Here is a 15,154-nt window from a genome sequence, read left to right on the forward strand (position 1 = left end):
TGGATTCCCAGGGTACCTATTTGCAAGCAAACAGCAGATGGCACAAATATTTGTCCCACTCTCTCTTAAACTGGTCTGCAAATGCCTATAGCATGGTCTTTAGTGTAGAATTTAACCTCTCCACAAGACCATTAGGCTGGGGATGGTAGGGGTGTTTTTTTGGTGCTTCACTCCACAGTGCTTCCACAGACAAGCCAGCAGGTATGACATGAAATGTAAGTCAGTATTTCTCTTGGGAAACCTACCCTGCTGAAAATCTCTAGCAAAGCATCTCCTGCCTTCTCTGTCTCAGTGGAGGACAGACCCACTGCTTCAGGGTGTCTAGTTGCATAATCTACTGCCACCAGGATATACTTCTTCCCTGTGGAACCTGGGATACTCAGAGGCCCCAAAATATTCATAGCTACTCTCTGAAATGCTCCTCAATCAAAAGCAAAGACATCAAAGGAGCTTTGACTTTGTAGCCTGTCTTTCCTACTTTTTGGCACTGCTCACAGGTCCTGCAGTACCCTGTTATATCCCTTCCAATCCCAGGTCAATAAAAGTTCTGCATAATGCATCTCTTGGTATGCTTTATGCCCTTATGACCTGCAAAAGGGGAATGTCATGGGCTATGGCTAGAAGGGCCAGATGGTAGGCTCTAGGCACTGCCAACTGCTGTATTACCTCACCCTCTAGACCTCCCTCAGGGGTCCTTTCTCTATACAGTAACCCTTTGTTCCAGTATACAGACTCCCCTTTTCCTCAAGAATCAGGCACCTTCCTACCTACCTCCCTCAAGCCTCTTAGTGTAGGGTCTAAGAGCTGCCCCTGTCTCAGCTGTACTTTTGTGATGCTCCCCTTCTACAGGAAGTCTGGTATCCTCTGACAGTGATGCCTGACTGTCAGCCTGGATACTACCACTCATTTCTGCCCTTGCAGTCACTCTGTCCAAGGGAACATCAGTACCTACCAGCAGCCGTGGCTCACCTTCAGGCTGTGTTTGCAGGATAGCTCCCTCCCTGAAATAGTCGCACAACCAGCCCTAGCATCAGTTGTGCTGTCTGTTTGGGTCTACCTCAGGCTACTAGACACACAAGCCTGTTTCCAAACTTGACTGCATGTAACTGCATGCACTTAAGGTACTGCATTATCAAAATTCTTCACTATCAGGATGTCTGCAGGGATATCCTCAAACACATCTATTTGCTTGCTTCCTTTTCCACTCTCCCAGTCTAGGTGAACCCTGGCCAAAGCAATTTGGAATGGGGTCCATCCCAATGCTCTGATTGGAGTGGACTGCCCAAGCAAGTACTGTTCCTCTTTAACAACTGTAGGCTTCACAATGGTTATGTCAGAGGCTGTGCCGCTGTTAGCAGTGGCCTGTTTTCCATCCACTCAGATAGAATATAACCTCTTGTGATAGTTTGGTATCCCTGTTGTCTCTAGACAACTTACCATTGGCATACTGTTATTCACACTTGCTGGTTCACCCACCTTTTGTTCACCACCTTGCCTCCATGGACAGCTATATGCTACATGACCCCAGTGGTTACCTTTAAAATATTCAACCCTTGATCCTGACCAGGTACCTGAATTAGTAGCTTCCCCTGTCCCTGGTAGACTCTGTTGGGGTGGTTTAGGCTGCCCACCAAGGGTTCCCGTATATCCATATGCATCACTGGGTATCCCTTTCCTGTGCAGTGATGCCATGCTTGCTAAGTAGATATCCCCCTTTTTCCCCAGCTCCTCTCCAAAGTTGCACTCTCAGTCTGACAGCCAGATTCTCATGTTCTCAGGCAAAGTGCTAAGGGCTTGTTCCCTCACTAAAAGGTCTGCCTGCCCTTCAGAAGTGGTGACCTGACCCCCACTCATCCACCTATGAAAATAAGTACTTAACTCAGCAATATAATCACACAAGCATTTATCTGCCTTGTGTCTATGCTCATGAAACTTTTTTTCTGTAAGCTTCAGGTGTTAACTTAAAGCATTCAAGTAAACATTTCTTGACTTTTTCATAGTTTAAATAATCAATATTAGACAATTTAGAAACAGCAGTTACAGTTTTCCATGGAGTAAAGTGGTCAGGAACCATACCCAGAGCCCTTGGTCAGTATTATACTGTTTACATACCCTTTCAAACACTCTCCAAAGCCAAGAACACAGAATCCATGGGACCTGGCAACATCCCAGGCTGTGTTCTACATGAAGTACAGAATGAACTGGCAGGTAAGTAAAAATATGCATGAGCAAAAACATTCAGAACATCATGAATTATGAATGAAAATAAGCTTAATCAGTTAGTGTAAATTCAAAAAACAGTAGCTGAATATATACTGATAGCAACAGTCCCATTGGTTAATTATCATAGATGTTCATTAAGTCCCGGTGGGAACAGGGCACCCAGTCTAATTATCCATTTCCTTTCCTTTGCATTAAGTATAGAGTGCTATTGAGATTTATTGGCCCTATTGCCAAAAATCATATCAATAATGATGAAATTAAATTTACTTGTTGGATGTGCTGTAGTGTGTTTGTACAAAGCATGACTTAATGAACATCTATGATAATTAACCAATGGGACTGTTGCTATCAGTATATATTCAGCTACTGTTTTTTGAATTGACTTTTTGTACACTGAAGAAGGCTGTGCTTGGCCAGCCGAAACCGGTTTGTAATATGCTGTGATTTTCATTCAATACAATTTTTATGTCACCGTTTTGCTGGCTCTGATTTTTTTGTTCCACACTGATGTTCCACTCACCAGACTAAACAAGGAGAAAGTTACTGTCAGCTGCCTGTCAGATGCCAAGATCTGACACATAATATACGCACTTAGGTCACTCCACAACAAATACAAATATGACTCTGTCATTGTCCATGTTAGTGTGAATGACCTGAGATGTACTTCCCCGGACTACATGAAAAGGGACATGGAGGAGCTGTCCGACCTTGTAACCTAGGCAGGTATGACCTTAGCCCTGAGTAGCATCCTGTTATCATCCAGAATGATACCACAGTACAAGGACAAAATGATTGACTTCAACAATTGGCTAAGCCTCTGGTGTCATTCTAAGGGGATCCAGTATCTGTCTGCCTGGGATGACATGATTGACAGACCATGATGCTTTGCCAGAGATGGCCTGCACCTGTCGCCCTTGGGATTCTGGATACTGGCTAAGGCTCTTGCCACCCCTATAGTGCCTTTTTTAGGCAAGGTTCAAATGACAAATGCACCACCATAATAGGTGCAAGCAAACAAAATCTAGAAGTCTAAACCTCAAAATGGATTCACTTGAGGCACTCCTTAAAATGGAGAATATTGACATCTGTGCAGTGACAGAGACCTGGTTCAAGGCTCCAGAGAGCACCCCTGCATTACCAGGCAATAATTCATACCACGCCTTTTGGCCACCTAACCTGGACCAAAACACTAAAGGTGGTGGTGTGTCCATATTCATTAAGGATATCCACACTTCCAGGCTAGCTGCTCAGCATAATGCATCCGAGATTATCCAAGTACAAATAACTCTGGGCAAGACTGCAATCCAAATTGTAATTTGCTACAGATCCCCCACCATGCCCCAGGATTCCCACTCCTCATTTCTTGATACACTGGAAAATATTAGGGTACAACCCAACACCCTAATAATGGACAACTTCAACTACCCCGCCATTAACTGGGAAAACTACTCATGTACCAACTCTTTTGCTCAACATTTTCTGGAATTCATAAATTCCAACACCTTGGGTCGACTTATCCACACCCACACCAGGGGCAGCAATATCCTAGACCTGGTAATTACCAACATAGGTGGCCAGTGTTCCACACCAGAGGTCAATTCCTCGTTGGTCAGATCTGACCACAAGCTAATCACCCTAGACATCCACATCCCTACCCCCCCATTAGGGAAACCACCGTAAAAAATTTCTTCAAAGCCAACTTCACCCTTCTTAAGACAGAAGTGGCAAACTTCACATCACCCATGCAGATGGACAATAGAGGTACGACTGCTGAATCCTACACAAATGCACTTTATAAGCACTTACATGAGTGCATAGATCATGCTATCCCTAACAGAACCAAGATGCTATCCTCAAAAAAAGTAAGCCAATCTGGTGGTCCCCTGTCATAAACAAACTCTACATCTGAAGAAAGAAACTGTTACAAAAAAGAGTAAAATCCTATGATAGGTGGAACTCCCTGGTCAACCTCAGTAAGAAGCTGAGATCCCTCATAAAATCATCCAAAGCTATTTATGAAAACAAAATCACCACTGAATCTAAAGACAACCACAAAGCATTCTATAGCTATGTCAAGAATCTCAATGGCAACACTCAGATCTGCTCTGAGTTACAGCACAATGTCACTAAATATACAGAACCAATTGATATTGCCAATATCCTGGCAGATAGGTTCATTGCTAACTTTACCCCCTCACCCCCTAAAAGGCTCATCTCTATACCGGAAGAATGCAAAGTTCCTGTAATCACAGCTGCACAGGTAAAAACCACACTCTCCAAAGCCAAGAACATAGTATTCATGGGACCTGACAACATCCCAGGCTGTGTACTACATGAACTACAGAATGAACTGGCACCCCACCTAAGCACCATGTTCAGTCATAGCCTCACCTCAGGCTTTGTGCCTACTGAATGGCACACAGTGACGGTTATCCCCCTCCACAAAGGAGGAGCCACCACGGATCCCTGGAATTACTGCCCCATTAGCCTAATGAGCCTGGTCTGCAAGGCCATGGAACTTATCATCATGGAACTTATAAACAAAGACATTGATAATCTCCAAACTCTGGACCCCACTCAGTTTGGGATTGTAAAAGGCAGATCATGTCTCCTAAACCTGAAAGACTTCTTTGAAGAAGTTACCAAAGACATAGGTGAGGGTAAGGTGGTTCACACAGCCTATCTAGATCTTGCCAAGGTTTTTCACACCATCCCCCACTCTAGAATTATAGATAAACTCACTAAACTAGGTATAAATCCCTATGTCACAAGATGGGTTACCAACTGACTCACTGACAGAACCCACACTGTGAAAGTAGCAGACTCCAAATCTAACCTCAGACCAGTGACAAGTGGACTACCACAGGGTTCAGTCCTGGGTCCTCTCCTGTTTGGTATCTACTTTTCTGAAGTACAGATTAACGCAGAAGGTCTTTGGCTAACAAAGTTTGCAGATGACTGTAAACTAAGAGCCATAATTGAAACTCCAAATGATGTGGACATCCTACAAAAGGGCCTCACTGAGACAGATGCCTGGTATCAAAGCCATGGCCTCAAGTTCAATGCCAAAAAGTGCACTGTCATCCCCTTTGGTAAAAAATCTGTACCCATGAGCTACCACATAGGTGGTAGTCTACTTAACACCGAAAGTGTGATAACAAACCTTGGGACACAGGTGGACAGTAGTCTCTCCTTTGATAATCACATCACCACAGTAGTCAGGTAATCCTTCTATGTGGCAAACCTCATCATAAAAGGTTACTCATCCAGGAAAAAAGAGGTCATTGTTCCCCTCTACTCGTCACTCATTAGACCCATTATAGAGTACAACACCCCTTTTGGTATGTACCTCACAAGACATCTACAACAACTGGAAAGGCCACAAAAATCCCTCACAAAGAGGATTACCAGCCTCAAGCAGATGCCCTATGCAGACTGTCTCAAAAATCTCCAGCTTTACTCCATCACATATCATCTACTCAGAGGTGATCTCTGCCTAACATACAAAGCTATGTCAAACCCAGAGCTGTTGGATATGCTCCACTTAAAGAAATCCCAATCCCTCCGAGCTACACACTCTAGGGACCTAAACCTTGTCACCACAATAAACAGAACATGCTGGAGGGATAGATTCCTGTCCCAGAGACTTCCCATACTCTGGAACAAACTACCTTTCTATACCAAACAAAGCTTCTCATTAGTACTCTTGATGATTGGATGGGAAATAGGAGATTCACCCCGGGGATCACCACTGTGGCTCTGCTCCATGGGGGCACAGGAAAATTATTTTCTTGGGTGCCAGGGTACCTTTTTGGCTAGGCTTATATAGGCCCTACGGCTAATAGCCTAGTACCTACCTATGAACCTATTATAAAATGTAGCAAGAACCTTGTATCAAAGATAGTATTACCATGGCAAGCATCACAATCTTCTTCATCTGGGATGTCTTGCAATGCATTTTTTCACAGAGCAGCAAGATCACATTACATTTTTAAAAATATTAATAAAATGACATGTCTCTATGGTAGCAAAAATCCATCACATCCATGAACTAAGTGGTGCAGGCTAAACATTTATCCCAACCATAAAAATTCCCTTCCCTCAGCATTGGTGTTTCAGTGATTCAATTAATGGGATCACTCACTGAGTAGAATTCTCACACTGAGATAGTATGTCACAACATTCAAGATATATAATGCATTCTACCATATAGTCATGGCAAAGGGAAAAACTTTTATGAATCTGTCCCAAGTGCATGACTCTTCCTCTGCAGTAGTACACAGTTTATAGACAGGCAATGTCCTTTTGCCTGTGGTGATATCCATGTTTATGAATACGAACAAACATAAACATTTTGTGCATAGTTACTGTGGTGTCCGCAATCTGGGAAAGGTATCAAGGAGCCTAAATCGTAACCACTCACACTGGAGATGGACATTCACTTGGAATACAAATGGATGCACTCAGCATTTCTAGATGCAGACCTCTCTGCATCAAGCACAATTTCCCTTAAGCGCACACAGGGGATACAGTCATCCCATGGTCTGGATTTCTCTATCTCCCTCCAAGTCCCCAGTAAGACCTCCACTGGTACAGCTGTAGTGTTAGGTCCTCAGATGAGTGTCCAAGCCAAGTTCTCCAGCACCCTCTCTGTAAAACCAGTCCTTCATGTCCCTGCCCCAAGTAGCTGACACACATACACAAACTCTGTAAGATTTAATTTGCACACACACACACACACACACACACACACACACACACACACACACACACACACACACACACACACACTTGGAAAAGGCTGGCACAGATTACCCGCTCTACCAACATTGCCCAGACCATAAGGTACATTCACTGCCACCAATCAGTTACTATATACTTTAATAAAATGAATACTAATGCAAATGCTAATGTTGACCAAAGAGCAAGGCATTCAGGAGTGGCCAGATTTATCACCAAATAAATAGCAAATACTCTCAAAGCTTAAGTATTCTCTAAAAAGGACCAGCCACAATGAAAAGTTTAAATATATTTAATAATAAATAATAAAAGGACATGAAAATACTAAATATCTAATTACAATAAACACCAGAGTTTCACTCACAGGAGATATTAAAATAACACCAATGGAAAGTTTCACACAGTTATAGAAAACAGTACTTCTAATCTCACTATATTGTCCTGACTAATCTAAAAGAATTACTGTTCTTACTGCAAGGCAAGATGCTGTGGGTGAGTGGTCCTTGTTGTCAGATCCAAGGCAGAATACTGAGACTTCAGTCTCTTCTAATATTAAAACATTATTTCTGTATAGAATGACATCACATACATCAGGTCAACTGATTCTGTTTCCCACACTATCGCCCATCATTAGAAGCTACCAGGGTTTAGCTAGAATATACACAGATAGAGCTTTGCTCAGATGTGGTGCAGCTGCTGGAAGTCATACAACCATAATACAATTTCACTCTTCCTATAGGAGCTGCAACCTATTCTCTAGCACAGACATTGCTTATCTGGCTGCCTTCAAAACTGTGTGATAACAGCTTTATGGCTTAATGCATAAAGGTATTTAATTTCAAGAATATTTTGCAAAGTCAGGTGGACTAAGATTAACCTCTTCACTTTCAGGATATGCTGTTACAATGTATACATTTAAACCGTTACAATAATGCATGTACATCTCTTTTCCTTCCAGCAGCGTACATTGTTGATACATTTTAACACAAGCAAACCTCACAAATACATTTTCAGCACATACATCTGTACAAATCAGTTTGATATACAAATAACATATAATTATTTAGAAAATTCCAGCTAGCTGTGCTGGCATATGTTACAAATCCAGTGCCCTATTTCTCTTGGCACGGCTGGCAGTACCTCCTATTGTCATATCTCTCCCCACTTTGAAGGCTCAAGCTAGTTTTTGAAGTGCCCCTTGAGAAAAGTTGCTTGAGAGGAATGAGCCCATCTGGGAATATAATTTTCCATAGCCTGTCTTGAGATCCCATCTGCACTGGTATTGGTAACCCCACTACGGTGTTGGGCTGTCATATCATATGCCTGCAACCCTTGGGTTCACCTTAGTAACTTGGTATTTTGCTGGCTGGCTCGATGTAGCCATGTTAAGGGACTGTAGTCAGTAACTACAGTGAATTTCCTTCTATATAGATAGGGTTTAAGTTTCTGCAGTGCCCATACTATGGCTAAACATTCTTTTTCTACTGCTGCATATCATTCCTCCCTAGGTTGGAGTCTACAACTGAGATATATGACTGGGTACTCATCTCCCTCTATGGAAACCTGGCTGAGTACAGCCCCCATCCCATGGCTTGAACATCCACCTGCACAAGAAATTATTTGCTGTAATCTGGACTGGCTAACACAGGGAGTCCTCCCAAAGCCTCTTTATGCTTTGGGAATGCATACTCACAGGCTGGGGTCCACACTTTGTCTGGTCTTCTTTTCCTTGTCAGGTCTGTGAGGAGAGCAGCTATTGTACTATAATTGGGAACAAACTTTCTATAGTACCCTTCTGGCTTGAGCACTCCTGTCATACTAAAACTTTTTCTGCAGTTGGGCTCCTACAAGGTTCTCCTGAACCAAGCCCATGAGCTCCCTGAGCCTTGTCCTGAGGTTTAGGACATAAACCACAGTAGTCTTCTTGTAGGATTCACACTCGCCCTTCCACTCATCATGAATCAAATCTAAAGGTCCCCTCACCCTATGTCCATACAGCAAATCAAAAGATGAGAAACCTGTGGATTCCCGGGGTACCTCTTTGCAAGCAAACAGCAGATGGCACAAATATTTGTCCCACTCTCTCTTAAACTGGTCTGCAAATGCCTATAGCATGGTCTTTAGTGTAGAATTTAACCTCTCCACAAGACCATTAGTCTGGGGATGGTAGAGGTGTTTTTTTGGTGCTTCACTCCACAGTGCTTCCACAGACAAGCCAGCAGGTATGACATGAAATGTAAGTCAGTATTTCTCTTGGGAAACCTACCCTGCTGAAAATCTCTAGCAAAGCATCTCCTGCCTTCTCTGTCTCAGTGGAGGACAGACCCACTGCTTTAGGGTGTCTAGTTGCATAATATACTGCCACCAGGATATACTTCTTCCCTGTGGTACCTGGGATACTCAGAGGCCCCAAAATATCCATAGCTACTCTCTGAAATGGCTCCTCAATCAAAAGCAAAGACATCAAAGGAACTTTGACTTTGTAGCCTGTCTTTCCTACTTTTTGGCACTGCTCACAGGTCCTGCAGTACCCTGTTATATCCCTTCCAATCCCAGGTCAATAAAAGTTCTGCATAATGCATCTCTTGGTATGCTTTATGCCCTTATGACCTGCAAAAAGGAAATGTCATGGGCTATGGTTAGAAGTGCCAGATGGTAGGCTCTAGGCACTGCCAACTGCTGTATTACCTCACCCTCTAGACCTCCCTCAGGGGTCCTTTCTCTATACAGTAACCCTTTGTTCCAGTATACAGACTCCCCTTTTCCTCAAGAATCAGGCACCTTTCTACCTACCTCCCTCAAGCCTCTTAGTGTAGGGTCTAAGAGCTGCCCCTGTCTCAGCTGTACTTTTGTGATGCTCCCCTTCCACAGGAAGTCTGGTATCCTCTGACAGTGATGCCTGACTGTCAGCCTGGGAACTACCACTCATTTCTGCCCTTGCAGTCACTCTGTCCAAGGGAACATCAGTACCTACCAGCAGCCATGGCTCACCTTCAGGCTGTGTTTGCAGGATAGCTCCCTCCCTGAAATAGTCACACAACCAGCCCTAGCATCAATTGTGCTGTCTGTTTGGGTCTACCTCAGGCTACTAGACACACAAGCCTGTCTCCAAACTTGACTGCATGTAACTGCATGCACTTAAGGTACTGCATTATCAAGATTCTTCACTATCAGGATGTCTGCAGGGATATCCTCAAACACATCTATTTGCTTGCTTCCTTTTCCACTCTCCCAGTCTAGGTGAACCCTGGCCAAAGCAATTTGGAATGGGGTCCGTCCCAATGCTCTGATTGGAGTGGACTGCCCAAGCAAGTACTGTTCCTCTTTAACAACTGTAGGCTTCACAATGGTTATGTCAGAGGCTGTGCCGCTGTTAGCAGTGGCCTGTTTTCCATCCACTCAGATAGAATATAACCTCTTGTGATAGTTTGGTATCCCTGTTGTCTCTAGACAACTTACCATTGGCATACTGTTATTCACACTTGCTGGTTCACCCACCTTTTGTTCCCCACCTTGCCTCCATGGACAGCTATATGTTACATGACCCCAGTGGTTACCTTTAAAATATTCAACCCTTGATCCTGACCAGGTACCTGAATTAGTAGCTTCCCCTGTCCCTGGCAGACTCTGTTGGGGTGGTTTAGGCTGCCCACCAAGGGTTCCCGTATATCCATATGCATCACTGGGTATCCCTTTCCTGTGCAGTGATGCCATGATTGCTAAGTAGATACCCCCCTTTTTCCCCAGCTCCTCTCCAAAGTTGTACTCTCAGTCTGACAACTAGATTCTCATGTTCTCAGGCAAAGTGCTAAGGGCTTGTTCCCTCACTAAAAGGTCTGCCTGCCCTTCAGAAGTGGTGACCTGACCCCCACTCACCCACCTATGAAAATAAGTACTTAACTCAGCAATATAATCACACAAGCATTTATCTGCCTTGTGTCTATGCTCATGAAACTTTTTTTCTGTAAGCTTCAGGTGTTAACTTAAAGCATTCAAGTAAACATTTCTTGACTTTTTCATAGTTTAAATAATCAATATTAGACAATTTAGAAACAGCAGTTACAGTTTTCCATGGAGTAAAGTGGTTAGGAACCATACCCAGAGCCCTTGGTCAATATTATACTGTTTACATACCCTTTCAAACACTCTCCAAAGCCAAGAACACAGAATCCATGGGACCTGACCACATCCCAGGCTGTGTTCTACATGAAGTACAGAATGAACTGGCACCCCACTTAAGAACCATGTTCAATCATAGCCTCAACTCAAGCTTTGTGTCCACTGAATGGTGCACAGTGATCGTTATCCCACTCCATAAAGGGGAAGCCACCATGGACCCTGGGAACTACAGCTCCATTAGCCTAACAAGTCTGGTCTGCAAGACAATGGAACGTATCATCATGGAACTTATAAACAAAGACATTGGTAATCTTCAAACTCTGGTCCATACCTAGTTCAGGTTTGCAAAAGGCAGATCATGTCTCCTAAACCTGCAGCCTATCTAGATCTTGTCAAGGTTTTTGACAGCATACCCCACTCTTGAATTATAGATAAACTCAGTAAACTAGGTATAAATCCCTATGTCACAAGATGGGTTGCCAACTGGTTCACTGACAGAACCCACGCTGTGAAAGTAGCAGACTCCAAATCCGACTTCAGACCAGTGACAAGTGGAGTACCACAGGGTTCAGTCCTGGGTCCTCTCCTGTTTGGTATCTACTTTTCTGAAGTACAGGCTAACAGAAGATCTTTGGCTAACAAAGTTCACAGATGACTGCAAACTAGGAGCCATAATTGAGACTCCTAACAATGTGAACATCCTACAAAAGGGCCTCACTGAGACAGATGCCTGGTGTCAAAGCCATGGCCTCAAGCTCAATGCCAAAAAGTGCATTGTCATCCCCTTTGGTAAAAAATCTGTACCCATGAGCTACCACATAGGTGGTAGTCTACTTAACACCGAAAGTGTGATAAGAGACCTTGGGACTCAGGTGGACAGTAGTCTCTCCTTTGATAATCATATTGCCACAGTAGTCAGGAAATCCTTCTACATGGCACACCTCATCACAAAAGGTTTCTCATCCAGGAAAAAAGGTCATTGTTTCCCTCTACTCGTCACTCATTAGACTCATTATAGAGTACAACGCCCCTTTTGGCATGTACTTCACAAGACATCTACAACAACTGGAAAGGTCACAGAAATACCTCACAAAGAGGATTACCAGCCTCAAACAGATGCCCTACGCAGACCATCTCAAAAATCTCCAGCTTTACTCCGTCGCATATTGCCTAATCAGAGGCAATTTCTGCCTAACATACAAAGCTATGTCAAACCCTGAGCTGTTGGACATGCTCCACTTAAAAAAATCCCAATTCCTCTGAGCTACACACTCTAGGGACCTAAACCTTGTCACCACAATAAACAGAACATGCTGGAGGGATAGATTCCTGCCTCAGAGACTTCCCATACTCTGGAACAAACTACCTTTCTATATCATACAAAGCTCCTCATTAGCACTCTTCAAGAAAAATCTTGATGATTGGATGGGAAATAGGAAATTCACCCCGGGGATCACCTCTGTGGCTCTGCTCAACAGGGACAAAGGAAAATAATTTACTTGGATGGCAAAAGCCACGGTACCTTTTTGGATAGACTTGTATAGGCCCTAGGGCTGATAGCCTAGTACCTACCTATGCACCTTTGAACCTATGAATAAAGCTATCAAAGTTATCACCCTCTGTAAATTGTAAAGGAAATTCACTGACCTTTATTGCTTCTGGGGTTTGGTTATTCCCTTTCCCATTACCTCCATGACCCTGGCAAAACGTAAGCATCTCCCTCTCATGCTGACACTGCTTCTCATTTTCTTCAGCCTCCAAATGTCACAGTGTCTCTACTGATTCTAATTCCCAATGTTTGGCATCCAGTTCATGTCTGTTTAACTCCTGATGGATCTTTAAGTCCTCTGAGGAAAAGTTGAACTGTCCTGTTTCTGAAGGCTGAAAATTCCCTTCACCAGACTGCTTATCCTCCTGGATGCTGATCTGAGTTTTGACTAACGATTAAATTATTTCCTTCTAAGTCAGACTGGCATACACCAGTCATTTGGCGTTACATACCTGGGCCAACCTTTGGGAGCATTTGCATATATTTATTTGGTAATAACTGTGGCCACTCCAGAAAGCCTTGCTGTTTGGTCAACATTACCATTTGTATTAATATTAAGTTCACTTGGTATAATTGGATACCCATTTAAGATCTGTACAGTAACTGACTGGTGGCAGTGAAACTACCTTATAGTCTGGGCAGAAGATGGCATAGCTAGCAAATCTGTGCCAGCCTTTTGCAGGTGTGTGAAAATTAAATCTCAATGAGTGTGTGTGCCAGCTACTTTGTCAGGGACACGAAGCACTGTTTTCACAGAGAGGGTGCTGGAGGACTTGGGTTGAACATTCAGTTGAGGACCTAACCCTACAGCTGTGCCAGTAGGGAGTCTTATTGAGAACCTGGAAGGAGACAGATAGAGAAATCTAGACCTCGGGCTGACTGTGTTCCTCACGTGCTCTTAAGGGAAATTGTGCTTGATGCAGAGAGATCTGCATCTGCAAATACTGAGTGTATCCATTTGTATTCCATGTGAACGCCCCTCTCCAGTGTCAATGGTGAGGATTCAGGCTCATTGATTACTGGCCCAGAGTGGGGATGTTACACTTACTACATACTGATGAACACCACTGGACATTTTTTCAGGTCCAAACTAACGTCCACACTTTAAAGATGGTGTTTCTTTCTTTGAAGAGTTATAGGCTCATCCAATGTATTAGCCCTGATACGTACACAAGTGCCTTATCCAAAAATTTCTGAGACATTAGTATTAGGATGTGGGGGCAACAAAAATAAGACCAGGCATTAGAAACTGCAGCATTGTAACATTTCCAAACCACAGAATTTAAAATTAAAACACGACAATCAGCTCATTTTTGGATTGCAAAAATAAAATCAATCAAAGCTTAAATATAGACTGTTGTTTTGATATAATTTATAAACAAGATTTTTATGTATAAAGATAAATAGTTTGTTTTTAGAAGCTGTATTGTAAAATGCCATTACAATGACTTTTATCATTAAAATTCAAGATGACACTAGTCATCATCTTTGTTATGAGAAAAATCAAAGGTTATATTATAGGTAGATCACTTACCATAATTTTCTGAAAATTTCATTAGAATGCATTGTCGTTTTAGTGATCGGTCCCATTGTAGGCAACAAGTAACATGGATTAATAGAATCCATAGGGTCATAGCCTTCTCACACATTAAAACAAGTGATTCATGCCCCAGTCTTGTATGTCAGTTACTTAAGTTCTTGACTTAACCTAGAAGGCTTGTTAACAAAAGGAACAAGATGAATGGCCAATGACTCTGGAGCCATACAGATAATCAACTGTGGATGGTCCAACTGATAATTCTTTGAATACATTTCACTGAAAGCCACATTCAAAGAACAATATTAATGCACTTTTCCCCATTGTTATGCAACCATGGAGTTCATATATGTAAGTCAGGGTGGTGTGGGGATTAACCTTCCATATGAAGTGTATGAAGGTCTGAATCATGCAAAAAAAAAAAAAGCTTGTTTTGTTGTACACTGAAACTGGCTTTCAGCAAAGTATATTTTTTGTATTTGCAGTCAGCAGTCAGAGTTTTTTTTTCTCTTTTACCTTTCATCAAACAATCCAATTACATATTATATGAACTGAATCCAGTATGTTGTCTCACTGTTTAACTTCTGGTCGATTAGTTAATATCTAAGTTTCATGGTGAGTTCTTCCTGCAGATTTAAGTGCATATCAATGTATGCAATATATGAAGTAGGACATGGACAGTCTGGTACCACAGATAAAGGAAGCTAAAGGCAAAAGACAAAAAAGACTTCCATGAAAAACACAGAATTATGTTTTGAGGTAGAAATGTACAAAGCTAGGCATAAAGGATTCCTAGCAATCCATGGTCTCCTTCTGTTCTCAAACAAGTTACTTTCCTGGCAGCTCTTAGTAGTGCAGAGTCAAATTCAAATCAATGGAGCAGGGGGGGATTGCTGAAAGAGAGCATGAATTAAGGATCAATAGATCAGAAAAATAAAAAAGTGTATAAGGAAGAAAGACTAAAAGAGAGCTGGATGACTGCATAT

The 15,154-nt window shown here is 42.6% G+C and overlaps 1 protein-coding gene across 1 annotated transcript in view; it reads right to left on the reverse strand.

Moving 5' to 3' along the window:
- The window catches only part of PIK3C2G (phosphatidylinositol-4-phosphate 3-kinase catalytic subunit type 2 gamma), a 1,120,359-nt gene that overhangs the window by 118,752 nt on the left and 986,453 nt on the right, over positions 1–15,154 (reverse strand). The gene's annotated exons all lie outside the window — the stretch shown is intronic.

Source organism: Protopterus annectens, chromosome 11.part0, assembly GCF_019279795.1.
Source record: "Protopterus annectens isolate FY-2018-M chromosome 11.part0, PAN1.0, whole genome shotgun sequence".
NCBI lineage: Eukaryota > Metazoa > Chordata > Ceratodontiformes > Protopteridae > Protopterus > Protopterus annectens.